This window comes from Myxocyprinus asiaticus, chromosome 41 (genome assembly GCF_019703515.2).
Source record: "Myxocyprinus asiaticus isolate MX2 ecotype Aquarium Trade chromosome 41, UBuf_Myxa_2, whole genome shotgun sequence".
In the NCBI taxonomy this organism is placed as follows: domain Eukaryota; kingdom Metazoa; phylum Chordata; class Actinopteri; order Cypriniformes; family Catostomidae; genus Myxocyprinus; species Myxocyprinus asiaticus.
Window position 1 is genome coordinate 21,156,508 of NC_059384.1, and position 12,129 is coordinate 21,168,636.

The following is a 12,129-nucleotide window of genomic DNA, read 5'->3' on the forward strand; positions in this document are numbered from 1 at the left end:
CATATCTAATTAACAGGTTTACAGCAGTTTATATATGTAAAAACTAATGTCCAGTAGATATGCGCACTGCTTGCACTCACAAGCTGCTGAATGCTGCACCACGAGTGAAAGCGAAAGGGAAAGAGGGTGACACAATAGAGGGAATTCCCTGCATTCTGAAAGTGAAACATGCAGGAATTATTAAAATTGTGCTCAATCTCCTCAATCATGCACTATTGAGCTAACATTCGTTATTGAGATTTTAATCAGTCTACTTGTCCGGTCGGGCAAGTAAAATTGTCTTTAACTTGCCCATTAAAAATTTCCACTTGTCCCAGACAAGCGGACAAGCGTTAATGTCGAGCCCTGAAAAGCATCTTGAGACACCTGCTTTCTGTTAAACTGTATTTGTTGCGCTGTCTAGCCTTTTTTAGCGCAAGAATGCAATCGAAGTCATCGTCAGTGTTTGGCACACATCCAAAATTCGAATGCACAGTTTTAGCATTTGAATGTGCATTTTTTTCTTAAATTCGATGAATATTCAATTTTCAAATTGACAGCCCTATTGTGGAATGAGGTAAACACTACAGTGACTATTTGTCATCTCTACAACAATCTCTTTCAATCCAAAATACTCAGATACCCACGACAGGAGAGTATGTGCTATCCATGTTTTTTCTTGGCTATACATCTTCCACAGTTGTATGGAAAAATTCTGTTACACTTTGTTGTGATAAATGTTAGTAAGGATGTTTATGTGTAGATGTAAAAAGCCCTAAAATGATGTTGGTGCAGGACAGGTTTTTTCTCTTTCCCTCATCAGTGCTGTTCAAAATACTGCGGCTGTTTAGCTGTTTGACAAGGCTGAATTGCTCCATGGTGCTTTAAAATAGAAAATTCTCATGCAGAATGGGTCATATGCACCACAATATCAAGGGAAGTCCGATTTATTTGGGCATGTGATCGGCTCTGCTCTATCCTGTAATTGGCCCAGTTGATGCGCATGCACGGATAGAGCACAGCGCAACTTCAGACTTCGATCACCCCGCGTACATCGGTGTCCCACATGAGGAGCAAATTTAGCGCTTATAAAACTAGATGAATATCATAATGTTGCTGCATTGCCTGATGGAAATGCATACGGACGTGGCTGGCATGATAATGTCAAAATAAAGGGGCATCTTAAAAAAAATTTACAACAATGTTTATGTGTTGAATCGATGACATCGCATCGTTGGTGATTAAATCGATGCAACGATCCAGATCAATGGATCGTTACACCCCTATTCTTGATGAAAGTGATCAAATGAGAATGGCCAGACTGGTTCTGGCTGACAGAAAGGCTACAGTTACTCAGAACTGAAGTAAGCAGAATAGCATCTAAGAATGCACAACACATCGAACCTTGAGGCTGATGGGCTACAACAGCAGAAGACCACATCAGGCACTTTATTAGGACCATTGGGTTCCTAATAAAGTGCTCATTAAGAATGTTGTTTTGAAGTGAACAATCTCAAAATACACAAAAGTACTTTTCTTGTTTTCCAAAAAAATCTAAATCTAAAAATCCTTAAAACAACCTAAATGTAGGCTACTTAAAGGGATAGTTCACTCAAAAATTAAAATTCTCTCATCATTTACTCACCTTCATGCCATTCCAGATGTGTATGTCTTTCTTTCTTCTGCTGAACACAAACAAAGATTTTTAGAAAAATATTTAAGCTCAGTAGTTTCTTTCAATGCAAGTGAATGGTGACCAGACCTTTCAAGCTCTATAAATCACATAAAGGCAACATAAAAGTAATCCATACGACTCCAGTGGTTAAATATATGTCTTCTGAAGAAATATAATAGGTGTGGTTGAAAAATTTTTCCAATCCTTTTTTTTTTTTTTTTACTATAAATCTCCACTTTCAAAATGTGAATGTGAAACTATAAAAGTAAAAGTGGAGATTTATAGTAAAAAAAAAAGAAAAACAGGGATGTAAATATTTATCTGTTTCACATCCACACCTATTATATCGCTTATAAAGACATAGATTTAACCACTGGAGTCTTAGGGATTAATTTTATGATGCTTTGTGATTTTTGGAGACTGAAGGTTTGGTCACAATTCACTTGCATTGAATGGGCCAGCTGAGATATTCTTCTATAAATCTTTGTTTGTGTTCTGCAGAGGAAAGAAAGTCATACATCTGGGATGGCATGAGGTTGATTAAATGATGAGAGAATTTACATTTTTGGGTGAACGATCCCTTTAAGAAGCAACGCTGCATAAGATATTTTAGCTTGTTTTGAGAAAACATATCTTGAATACAACTGAATTAATTACATATAGATCATCTGAAAACAAGTCTAAATATTCTATGCAGCATTGCATTTCAAGTTAATTTAACTTGCCTTAAGGATTTTCTTTTAATTATTATTAGAAAATAAGTCAAAACACTTTTCAAAAACTTAAGAACACTTAAGAACTGTACAATCATTCTTGGTACTATGGGTTGGAATCAGCAGGGACCTGGCAATACGGTATTATATTGATATCTGGGTCACAATATGATGTTACACTAAAAACAAAACACTGATCTTTTACTTGCATGCTGCTCATTCATCTTCGTTGGACTACGTTGCTTTGTGCACCAAGTACTAAACATCCTGCTTTACTTCATCATAGAGCCATAGAAGTATAGAACCCATGCAAGTTTTAAAACAAATGTGTGAGGGAAGTGTACATTGGTTCCAGCATGTTTATCATTAAACAAAAATGCTAACAGTGTAGGATCCTTACAAATGAAACAAGATAAAAACACATATTATTAGCTCGTTCTGAGTGTTTGTTGACCAAATGTCGCAGTACGCCTTCTCACACACTTGTTCTAATTGGTGCTCAATTTCTCTTTTTTCTAAAATAGTAAATTTTTTTTTTTTTTTTTATCTATACATGTAAAACCATAAATGTTGATTATATGCATTAGATTACCAATACAATATCATGAGGTAAAAAAGTTGCAATACTTTAAAAAGTGATTGTTCCCCACCTATACTCATGTCCACAATATACTTTCCTTTATTCCTTTTTTTTGTTTTTCCATTCTGCTCCATCTGTGGAAGCTAATGTTCACTGTGCTAAATAGAACACACCTGCCCTTTGAGATCCTACATAACCTGCATAATCTTAGCAGCGAGCCAGCTTGGTTAAGGCCACCTTCACAGCAAATATCTGTGGCAATAACATAATGTCACCAGCCAAAGGCAAATCAATACGCACTTGAGTGTCTCGTTTTGTAAGTGCAGAGTGGTGTATTCAGCACCGGAATCAGTAATGCACCTTTAGCATGCCCTTAAACCTCTCAATGGGAAATGTTCTTTCTTCGATTAAAAGAAAAGTTGTTAAACCCATGGCTCTTGCAGACAGCACAATGTGTCCAACATGTTGATTTTTTTTTTTTTATAGGATTGTTAAATAAAAAAGAACAACCTTAGACATGCTCAGCATTCAGATGATGTTTTAAAATATTTTCAAGGTGAAGTGTGCAACTTATGTGTCTTTAGTTACGAAAAAAATAATGTCTCTTTTCATATGTTTCCCAAACATGGTCAGACAAAAAGATGGTCAGACAACAGCCCTGCTCCAAACACATGCCATTGGTTGAGCCACTGTGTCAGGCTGGTCGTGATGCTCAAACAGAGCAATGTTTTGCTAGTGCCATAGTGTGTACACTTTTCAGGGGAATCAGCTGACCAATGACTTACAGTTTTCCCTGCATATTAAGCTCCGTTAGGAGACAGCATTTTAAAATGACACACTTTACCTTTACAATCTCTTAACAAAACCAATGCAAAAAGGAAGGCAGCACATTTTGAACAGTCCGAGTGCTGTCATGGACACCCACTCACATGCACAGACACACAATCACAGAGCAGGTTATTAGGCAGAAGTGGGGAGTGGATAGAGATGTGTGTAGCAATCCTGGGTCAGACTCTGTGCAAGGACGGTATATCTGTGAGAGGAAGCAGTGAGTGGAATGAACCCAGCCATTATAACTCAGCTCATCCGTCACTGTGAGGCCTCAGGTCCGTCTACCCACTGTTACCCTGGCAACACACTCCTAAACTGACATTCAGTATAATTTCAGGAGAAACTATAACTGATATTTCTTTTGTTTTAATTGTGAAGCATGTAGTGCAGAAGTGTTTTAGGTAACCAAAAAAAAAAAAATTTGAAAATGCTAACATGATCAAAAAGAGCATCTGGTAATAATAAGTGTCAGAGAAGGCTGAACAATCATAATAAAAAGCCATTTTCCAACTTATGTCATCTTTCAGTAGTCACTGCTCATTAGTTCTAACTTTAGCTTTTCAAACAAACTCCAGATGAAGCTTTATGAGCACTGTTCCTTAGAAAAGCACATTACAGTTGAATGTGAGCAGCAATGTCATTTAGGCAGACCTGGTTTCCTCCCTGCCCTTTGCTCCCAGTGTAATATGAGACACCACTGAAAAAAAGACCCAGCTTACACAGAACTGAATAAAAGGTAGAGGGATAGCAGGCATGTTTGCATTCAGCCCCGGTCTAACCTAATCAAGCCAGACAAGGTCATCATATTTCAGCTTTCTTCTCATTAGGCTAAATTTAGCTTAATTTGGTTACAGTAATCCTCAAAGTAAATGACATAGACAGTGTCCTAGTAAAATACACTTTGGGATAGTTCACTCAAATTACAATTCTGCCATCTACTCAATCTAATGTTGTTCCAAACCTGTATGACTTCTTCTGTGGAACACAAAACTGACAGCCTCAGTCACCATTCACTTTCAGTTCATCTTGTTCCATACAATGACAGTGAATGGTGACTAAAGGCCATGATATACTTCATACGAAATCCAAGAATGAATGGGTGTCACATCCTTTAGAACAAAATATGGCCAAAAAGACAGCATTTTTGAGTTTGTTACGGTGGTTCACAACAGTTTGCCAGGGCAAACTTTTAGGAAAACTTCTTACTGGCTGCTAAACACCTTCTTACTGCCATTGGTCCACATCATCTGTAGGTGTGACCTGGAGGTCTAGCTACCTTTTTTTTCTCCCCAATTTGGAATGCCCAATTCCCAATGCGCTCTAAGTCCTCGTGGTTGCGTAGTGACTCGCCTCAATCCGGGTGATGGAGAACAAATCTCAGTTGCCACATCTGAGACCTTCAATCCACGCATCTTATCAGGTGGCTTGTTGAGCGCATTACCGTGGAGACATAGCGCATGTGGAGGCTTCACGCTATTCTCCGCGGCACCCACGCACAACTCACCACGCACCCTACCTAGAGCGAACCACATTATAGAGACCACGAGGAGGTTACCCCATGTGACTCTACCCTCCCTAGCAACCGGGTCAATCTGGTTGCTTAGGAGACCTGGCTGGAGTCACTCAGCATGCCCTGGATTCGAACTCGCAACTCCAGGGGTGGTAGTCAGCGCCTTTACTCGCTGAGCTACCCAGGCCCCCCCCCCGAAGTTCTACCTACTTTGAGGCCGACAGCTAATTCCAGTTAGGCTGTTCCTTTCTAGATCCCCTTCAATTTGCTTATTGAGCAAACAGGTCTGTGGATGATGCAGTCAACATAGGATTGCATCATATCCTGCAACATCTGGACAGACCAGGGACATATGCAAGGATCCTTTTCGTGGACTTCAGTTAAGCTTTCAACACCATCATCCCAGCTATACTCCAGAATAAATTACACCAACTCTCTGTTCCCATGTCTATCTGCCAGTGGATTACCAGCTTTCTGACGGACAGACAGCAGCTTGTGAGACAGGGGAAACTCACTTCTAGCATCTGTACAATCAGCACTGGTGCCCCCCAGGGATGTGTGCTCTCCCCACTACTCTTCTCCCTCTACACCAACGACTGCATCGCCAAGGACCTCTCTGTCAAGCTCCTGAAGTTTGCAGATGACACCACTGTCATCGGCCGCATCCGAGATGACGATGAGTCTGCATACAGAAGGGAGGTTGAACAGCTGGCTGTCTGGTGCAGTCAAAACAACCTTGAGCTGAACATGCTCAAAACGGTGGAGATCATTGTGGACTTTAGGAGAAACACCCCAACACTTACCCCCCTCACCATTCTCAACAGCACTGTGGCAGCAGTGGAGTCATTCAGGTTCCTGGGCACTACCATCTCACAGGACCTGAAGTGGGAGACCCACACTGACTCCATTGTGAAAAAGGTCCAGCAGAGGTTGTACTTCCTTCGCCAGCTGAGGAAGTTCAACCTGCCACAGGCGCTGCTGATACAGTTTTACTCAGCAGTCATTGAGTCTGTCCTCTGCACTTCAATAACTGTCTGGTTTGGTTCAGCTACGAAATCAGACATCAGAAGACTACAAAGGACAGTTCGACAATAACAAGAGTGTATTCGGTGCATATTACGGCCATGTATAGCATGTTAGCATTTTAGCATCATGAATTCAGAATGTAAACAAGACAAATTAGACATTATCTACTGCATACTTTAAATCATCATTGAGTGGTTAAACCAGCTTCTTTTACTGACCTCCAGTGAATTCTACTTATTGAATGAGGCATAAAATCATTGATAACATATTTTAATGTCATATTAGTTAAGGTTTTACTGAGCGTCCTCATATTTAAATGTACTTCTACATGCCTCCCACAGAGGTGTGGCAGGTGTTTGAATAGTCACAAACAGTATACCGCTGCTCGGCTATTTCAAACTTCTTTTTACCCCTGAACAAAGAAGAGTTTCTCTGTAAGTATATTGGGGCATTGAGGCTGTCAGTGCCAAAAATTAAGCCAAACATCTCCTTTTGTTTTCAACAGAAGAATGAAAGTCATACTGTTTTGGAACAACATTTTTGGGTGAACTACCCCTTTAACATGCTGGTAAATTGTCTGACGAACACATCACATTAGTTGTATGATTTTAATTAAGGGCCTTGTCAAGTCTTTCAATGATTTCAGCCCATGCTTTTTTTGTGCTTTTGTTTCCCTTGTATGTCAATCTGATCCCATTTGACACTGATTTGATTTGATAGTGGCTCATATGATCATCCCTCTGACTGACAGGCTGCATCTTGTCACTGTGGTGTGAAAATCAAACAGCCTTGTGACAAATTTCTCTTTCTTTCAACCTTCTGTTGAGCATGTGTGGCAACCAGGCTGTCCAGCTGAAGCCCTGCGACTATGGCAAACACACTTTTTGCTGTCTGTCTGCAGGAAGATCAAAGTTGAACAATTAGAGTCTGATTCACTGTGATGGAATACCTCAATCAATAGAGGGAGTCGAAGGTCAGCTGATCCTGGATGAAATCATGTTTCTAGACTGCTGGCTGGGTGCATATCAACTAGCACTCTTCTTTCCACCCCACCGCCGGCAGCCAGGAGGTCATGTGACCACAGCATCTACTGGTGGATATGTCCTCTTTAGATTGCCATGCGTGAATGCATGCACGTAGAAGAGAGCTGTCAGTATGTAGGCACACCCACACACCATGGTTTGTGTATGGGAATATATCTTACCGCATCATAGCGTTTTGACAGTTTAGTTATTGCATTTCTTAAATAACAAAGCTGCTACTACAGAGTGTCAAGAAAGCTTGTATTACAAAGGAAGTACATTAATGCTTTATGACAAAAATCTGCTAACTGTGGCTGGTAAGGTTCTGTGAGTGACAGGGAGGTAAAATACTACACATTGAAATAATTTTCCAGTTGAGGGTTTTTCTTTAAAGCAATGTTATGCTGTTGACCTATTTTATTAGTCTTTTGCATATATTATTCACTATGAAACACTAAATCTAGAGCTCTAATACAAAAGTTGGCATTGTCTCAAATTAAAGTAATTGCCATATTACTCTTATTTTTCAAATGTGTGAGCACTTACAACACAAGCCCTACTGTGAAATGTGTCAGCATGATGTAAGAGGCGGGTAACAAAGCTATCATGAAACTGAACTACTGGTCAAACAGGCTAAGTCGCACTAAGGCAGCACTTTGCAGCACTGATGCAAATCTGAGGTAAGGACCAGCTGTCACAGTACAGACTCCAAGTCTAAAATTTCTAAAACATATAAATAAAAAAACATCCATGAGGCAAAGCAAACTTCATGCAAATTAAAAAAATTAATTCTGTGCATTCATATGATCTTTAGCACAACAAATAACAACTACATTTTCAAGATGAAAGGAAAGCCAAGGTACCCCTCGTGTTAAATGAGGAGTTACGACGTAAATGTTAAGGTACATCAACACATGACCGAGACCCATTCAAGTGGCGTGACGTCATATACCGTAAAACATCGTCACGTTCGGTCAAATCTCTTCGAGGGCTAGAACCAGCCTCTCGTTCAAAACGCTCGTGGAAAAGAGCGGAGTTGAGGCAAATGCTAATGAGCAGCATTCCCAGCCACCTGGCGCCCCAACTTTTCCTGTCTTCGAAGAGGCGAGCTTCCGAAAACCGAACCGTATTCGGTAACCTCGCTCTCTGTGCCTTAAAAGTAGTTTATACAAGAGCTGACTCAATCTCAGCGTTTGCAGAAACGAAACGCGTTTACTTTTAATAGAACGCGCCCGTGAATTATACATTGTTGCTTTTACCGGCTCGCTGCAATGTAACACAACAATACAATTCCATTCCATTGCATTGTGGCGAGTTAAATATCACAGTTCCAAGTTAAATAGCCCCCCGAACTACTGACAGTGTTCCACAGATGGACTCGCGTAGTCAAATGGTGGCTGGCAGGCTAAAGCTAGCCAGGCAAATAAGAGGGGGGAGCTGGTTAAACTTAATCGCTCAAATGCAAGCAACGCGGGGGAATCGAATAAATCAGCGAGTCGATTTAAATAATTAGACACTAACAATCATGCATCTGATTCGAGGTCCCTCGTAGTCAATTGTTTACACGACAACAAGCGGCAAAACACAACTCTGTAACTCTCTAAAGTGGCCGGGCTGAAATAACGAGTGTAGCTGGTTTAGCAAGCTAACGCAGGATACAGCCGCCACGGAACTGTGATTGGATCCTGCACCGAGTCTGTAAAAATAGCGTTACAAAGCCACCCCAACCCGCCATTCACCGGCAAACGTAGAACATTAGTAACGATGTCGGACTTACGGTGTTTTCAGTCCCCTTAAATCCAGTACGTTACGTGCAGATCTGACCTTCGGGTTGGTGAAACAGCATTATAGTTAACAGCCGCCGCCATGTTCCTGCTGCCTTATGCCTAACGATGGCTGGCTGCTTGTTTATCTCGCCAGCAAAACCTCCCCCACATACTACGGGCACCAGTATCTACTCGTTTACTCTAGCCTGCATAGCAACCTTGCAGTGAGCAACCGGGCAGAATGATGATACAGCAAACATAAGGACACTGCTCACCAGTTGGACTGCATTTTTTCCTTCAATACATGACAATAAGCGTGGGTTTTTGTATTTTCTAAACTGCATTTAGATGTTTCATGATATTAGTAAAGGAAGTCAAAGCAATGTCGTAAAGGCATTTTACACACCAGATTACAAAAGCTTTAACCTCTAAAGTGGTGGTGTGGGGGAAAGTGTGCCAGAGTGGTCAGATTACAAGCTAGTGTTGTTGTTATTCTAACCCGAAGCATCTGGACTCTATTATCAGTGTCATAACAGCTTAATTAAAAATCACATTACACCCTTCACATCCCATATGCTATGTGATTTGCAACAATCATTTTATAAATGTATATATATATATATATATATATAAACACCTATCAGCCACAACATTAAAACCACGTGCCTAATATTGTGTAGGTCCCCCTTGTGCCGCCAAAACAGCACCGTACAGAGCGGTTTTCTGAGTTACTGTGGTTTGAACTGACAAATTCTAGTCTGGCCATTCTCTGTTGACCTCTCTCATCAACAAGGCGTTTCCATCCACAGAATTGCCACTCACTGGAGGTTTTTTGTTTTTGGCACCATTCTGAGTAAATTCTAGAGATTGTTGTGTGTGAAAATCCCAGGAGATCAGCAGTTACAGAAATACTCAAATCAGCCTGTCTGGCACCAACAATCATCCATGCAATTATCTAATCAGCCAACTGTGTGGCTGCAGTGCATAAAATCATGCAAATATGGGTCAGGAGCTTCAGTTAATGTTCACATCAACCATCAGAATGAGGAAAAAATGTGATCTCAGCGATTTGGACCGTCGCATGACTGTTGGTGCCAGATGGGCTGGTTTGAGTATTTCTGTAGCCGCTGATCTCCTGGGATTTTCACACACAACAGTCTCTAGCATTTACCCTGAATGGTGCCAAAGTTTCTGATCAAATCTAGACAGGCCCCATTTCCAGCAGCCATCACTCCAACACCTTATCCTTGAGTAATCATGCTAAATTGCTAATTTGGTACTAGAAAATCACTTACCATTATATCAAACACAGCTGAAAGCTATTTGGTTTGTTAAATGAAGCTTAACATTGTCTGTGTTTGTTTTTGAGTTGCCAGAGTATGTAATAGACTGGCATGTCTTAAGGTCAATATTAGGTCAAAAATGGCAAAAAAGAAACAGCTTTCTCTAGAAACTTGTCAGTAAATCATTGTTTTGAGGAATGAAGGCTATCCAATGCTTGAAATTGCAAAAAACTGAAGATTTCATACAAAGGTGTACACTACAGTCTTCAAAGACAAAGGACAACTGGCTCTAACAAGGACAGAAAGAGATGTAGAAGGCCAGATGTACAACTAAACAAGAGGATAAGTACATCAGAATCTCTAGTTTGAGAAATAGATGCCTCACATGTCCCCAGCTGACAGCTTAATTGAATTCTACCCGCTCAACACCAGTTTCATGTACAAGAGTAAAGAGAAGACTCAGGGGTGCAGGCCTTATGGGAAGAATTGCAAAGAAAAAGACACTTTTGAAAGAGAAAAACAAAAAGAAAATGTTAGAATGGGCAAAGAAACAGACATTGGACAACAGATAATTGGAAAAGAGCGTTATGGATCTTAACCCCATTGAGCTTTTGTGGGATCAGCTAGACTGTAAGGTGTGTGAGAAGTGCACGACAAGACAGCCACATCTATGGCAAGTGCTACAGGAAGCGTGGGGTGAAATGTCACCTGAATATCTGGACAAACTGACAGCTAGAATGCCAAGGATCTGCAAAGCTGTCATTGCTGCACATGGAGAATTTTTTTGATGAGTACTCTTTGAAGTTTTTTTTTTTTTTTTTTTAAATTGTAATAGTAATTTTTCACGTTATTAATGTCCTGACAATACATTATGATCAGCTGAATGCCACTTTGGTGAATAAAAGTACCAATTACTTTCTATAAGAGCAAAATCTGTACATTATTCCAAACTTTTAGCCACCTGTGTGTGTGTGTGTGTGTGTATATATATTTATATAAACAAATACATTGAAACTTTTTTCACCAGAAGAAACACTAATGACTGATGAGCTACCAAACTAGCCAAGTCTGAACCCATTAGATCAAGAACTACAAGAAAATAAGTCAATTATTTGCACTCAGTATATTTAAGTCTAATTATTATATCCATGATTAGTAACTTATCAAGCCTTTAGGCATGAGTCCAAATCATTGTTTTGTATTGAGAATCAAGTCAAAATCAAAGCACAAGTAGGTGTTTCTAATAGTAAAGACTTCCAGACTCAAAATGAGGCATTCTCGAGACTTAAAGTGAGTTCACCCAAAAATAAAAATTCTCTCATTATTTACTCAACCTCATGCCATCCCAGATGTGTATGACTGTCTTCTGCTGAATACAGATGAAGATTTTTAGAAGAATATCTCAGCTCTTTAGGTCCATACAATGCAAGTGAATGGTGACCAGAACATTGAAGCTCCAAAAATCAAATAAAGGCAGCATTCAATTGCATTGTTAGGGCCTAAAGAGCTAAGATATTCCTCTAAAAATATTTGTGTTCAGCAGATGAATATCATCCACATCTGGGATGGCATGATTCTCTCAAATGATGAGAATTTTTATTTTGTGGTGAACTATCCCTTTAAAAACATTCAAAATGTATCAGTGTCATGTTGATTTTTATTTCTGCCTCTTTATCACTTTACCAGAAAGATGAAAATCAATGGGCCTAGTAATGCAATATATTCTAGGCTATTTAATGGCAAT

At 39.9% G+C, this 12,129-nt stretch overlaps 1 protein-coding gene across 10 annotated transcripts in view; it reads right to left on the bottom strand.

The window, feature by feature from the left end:
* Positions 1–12,129, bottom strand: part of LOC127432196 (nuclear receptor coactivator 2-like) — a 138,860-nt gene that overhangs the window by 125,796 nt on the left and 935 nt on the right. For 2 of the 10 annotated variants that reach the window (XM_051683069.1, XM_051683075.1), the window contains exon 1: positions 9,114–9,580. The exons of 7 other annotated variants lie outside the window; for them this stretch is intronic. The gene's annotated coding sequence lies outside the window, so the exon portion shown is untranslated. Of the gene's footprint in view, positions 1–7,263; positions 7,293–9,113; positions 9,581–12,129 lie in introns of those variants that run through there. One more of the 10 variants, XM_051683073.1, reaches the window with a different exon arrangement.